This window comes from Octopus sinensis, linkage group LG6 (genome assembly GCF_006345805.1).
Source record: "Octopus sinensis linkage group LG6, ASM634580v1, whole genome shotgun sequence".
NCBI classification, from domain to species: Eukaryota; Metazoa; Mollusca; class Cephalopoda; order Octopoda; family Octopodidae; genus Octopus; species Octopus sinensis.
In genome coordinates this window covers 54,771,190-54,774,815 of record NC_043002.1, presented here as the reverse complement: position 1 = coordinate 54,774,815, position 3,626 = coordinate 54,771,190, and the positions used below count along the sequence as shown (strand labels likewise).

The 3,626-nt window shown below is 35.2% G+C and overlaps 1 protein-coding gene across 1 annotated transcript in view; it reads right to left on the bottom strand.

Annotated features, from left to right (window-relative positions):
* Nucleotides 1-2,685: 2,685 nt before the first annotated feature.
* Nucleotides 2,686-3,626, bottom strand: part of LOC115213082 — a 10,138-nt gene continuing 9,197 nt past the window's right edge. Inside the window, exon 2 of the mRNA XM_036503909.1 lies at nucleotides 2,686-3,626. This exon is cut by the window's right edge and continues 1,462 nt beyond it. The gene's annotated coding sequence lies outside the window, so the exon portion shown is untranslated.

Sequence of the window (3,626 nt, the reverse complement as noted above, 5' to 3'; positions counted from 1 at the left end):
TGAGACTCATATGTATGTGTCAATTGCTTTTTATGCTTATATATATATATATATATATATATATATATAATATATATATATATATATATATATATATATATGTGCATGTATGTATGTATATCAGGTATCTTGGGGAAATTTCGAACCTGGGTTCTCATTCCTAAGTTATTTTTCGATATTATTATTATTATTATTCAGGTTACTGCCTGGAATTGAACTCAGAATCTTGGGGTTAGTAGCCAGCGCCATATGCCCATGGATATATAATTAGCCTTTAAAAGGAAAAGGTTAACAGTGACCTCGAAGTTCCAGCTTGTATGCATACACACACAAGACTTGTACCCAGCCAAAATAAATATTTCTTCAATGGAGAAACAACAGCTGTAGTCGAAGCAATGATACAACTGATAACAACAACAACATTGATAAAAGAAGATAAAAATACTTTAGAACTGAATGTAATTAATGTCCCCCATCATCATCATCATCTGTATATTCTTTTATATTTTATCTTTTACTTGTTTCAGGCAATAAACTGTGGCCATGCTGAGGCATCACAATGAGGAATATTTAATCAAATAAATTGACCTCAATATCTAGCTATTATTCTATCAGCCTATTTGCCAAACTTTTAAGTTACAGGGATGTAAACAAACCAACATCAGCTGTCAAGCAATGGCAGAGGACAAGCAAAGGTACACACACACACACACAGAGTTTCAACGTACTAAATCTATTCACAAGGCTTTGGTTGGCTGAAGGCAATAGGAAATACTTGCCCAAGGTACCATGCAGTGGGATTGAAACTGGACCTAAGTGGTTGGGAAGCAAGCATCTTACCACACATGCAAACATTATAAAGTGTATTAATAGAAGATTAAGAGGTGTTGGGGTATTAGACAGAATACTTGGTGGTATTTCGTCAGAATCTGAATTCTGAGTTCAAATCTCACCAAAGTCAATTTTGGCTTTCATCCTTTCTGTGTCAATTGAATAATAATAATAAAATAATAAAATAATAATGATTTTGGCTTTCAGCCCCTCCAAGTCAATTAAATAATAATAATGCTTTCAAATTTTGGCAAGTTTGAGGATGGAACTATGTCAATTTAGAAACATTATTACCCATTGCACCAGCAACCACCTTGAGCACTTTTTTGAGTCTCATGTGTCTAACACATGTGGGCATGTCTACGAAGTCAGAAAACAGCACGGCTCCCATGACTTTTGGAAACATTTTTTTCACACTCAGAGATGCTGAAGCATGGAACAAACTATCTGCATCAGTTGTTAGTTGCTGAGACATTACATCTTTTAAAACCTCCATGCTTCCTGAAATTCGCCAACACTACACCTGATATCCCCCCACTTTATACACATGCACACACACATATATATATCATGATCCATACACTGTTTATTTTCCTGACTATTGTACATAATTCTATATACTGTACACGCACCTTTGATGAGTTGTAGGGCACCTGAGCACTATATACAATAATTTCATTATTATAAATCAACCTTACTACATGACTGGTACTTATTTTATTGACCCCACCCCCCAGAAGGATGAATGGCAAAGAAGACCTCTGTAGAATTTGAACTCAGAATGTAAAGATGGATGAAATGCCACTAAACGTAACGATTCTGTCAGCTCCACCACAGCCCAAACAATAATAAAGTACCAAGGAGGTAGACTCTTCGAATTATAAGAACATGAGACTTGATATCTTGTGGTAGTTGTTCCAGCCGTGTGTGTTCTGAGTTTAAATCCCACCAGGTCCTACCTGCGTGCAGGACTTAATCCATTGCTCGGTTTAACACCTGCAACAGGGACCTTGGGATCTTTAGTAGCATCTATCATTGCCAGGGTTCTGGCTTGAAGATATCCTCCCTCCCTACCAGCTTCAGAATCCTTGTAATGGGTCATGGGACACTGCCTTCATTCCTGACCATAAGAATGCCAGAATGGTATTTAAAAATTTTTACTAAAGTTTCATGCTCCCGGTGGGGGACACATTTTCATGTTTGTCAGGTTGTCCACATTTGAAAAAAAACTGGCAGTACTCCAGCATGGCCACAGTCTAAAGACTGAAACAAGTAAAAGGTATAAGATAGAATATTTAAATAATGGTGCTAATGCAGTTTCACACCTCTCCTTGAAAAATGCATTTTTTGGAAATTTTTTTTCAGATTCCTACGTTTAAGATGTTGGAGACTACGAATATGCAAAAAGAAAAAAAATGTTTACTCCCACCCACTTAAAATTTTGAAATCTCTTGAAATTTTTTTCCCTATGTTTTAGATGATGGAGATTCCAAATATGCAAGAAACCACGTATATTACTGGTAGTTATTTCTAAATAACCTCCAAAATGAGACAAAGTGGACTCTGGTAAGATTTGAACCCAGGAGGTAAGACTAGTTACATATTTTATTCCACCTCATTCCAAATGACCAAGGTCAGGTGTCTTTATGGTGTTAGGGCAAAACTTAATTGAACCAGTTAAAGAATTACCAAAATCAACCCTGGAGGGAAACAGGAATAATATTAAGAATCTTGAAGGTTGAAAAATGAATATTGTAAAGATATTTTGGACTCTTTGGTACAAAGATGCAACCAAGTTCCAGAGTTTAATGAAAAACAAATTCTTAAAGAGAAAATGGTTTTGTTACAAATAACTTATTTTAGTTAAAATGACTTTATTTAATTTTTTAAAATTTTAAATTTAAATTTTTAAAAATTGACATGAAACAAAACAACGTATCACAGATAACAAAAATATGACAGAAGCCTTAAAGGTTTGTCACATATTCACTGAATAGGGTATGCGATTTAGCAGTCTTACCAAATTCTTCAGGAACTGTAATAGATTTTATTTTTCCTTTTAACTCTCCTTGCATGTATAATCCATACCCACCTTCAGCAGGGTTCTTTGAGAAGAATATTTACACAGGTCAACAACACATTTTAACTACAATGAACAACATATGAGCAGCAACAACAGCAGACTTGGAAGGACCATTCCAGTAACAATAGAAACTTAGAGATCTCTTGAAAGTTTCTTACCACTGACACGACCTCCACTGAACAAATGTTGGAAATAATCTCATCAAAAATCCAAGATGGACTTAGTTGTACATGGAGAAACAACACACAGCCCAAACCAACCCCCACCAAATAACAAAAAGCCCATCACTTATCTAACCCAGGGCTTCTCAACCATTTTTTTAATCTATGGACCTTTTTGATTCCAATCTTAGACAGGTGGACCCTTGCAGGCATTCGATATTTTAAAAAATCTGATATTTTTATTATTCAATATTATTAGGAATTGTATTAAAAAAAATTATGAAAATATTTGGTGCATCAAAGAAATATCAGCAATTTATTGCAGATAAATTTTAACAACAAAGTCTTACATGTCCCCCGCCACCCCAATGGGTCATACGGACCCTGGTTGAGAACCACTGGTCTAACCACCTCTAAAATCTCATTACAATACTATGAGGTATTTTATCTAGCACCCTAATAACTCTGCTTCCAATTCGCCACCTTAGAGAACCAAAATTAAATCTAAGACATTACAAGAATAGTGACCATTCTTTGAAGCCATTGATGCT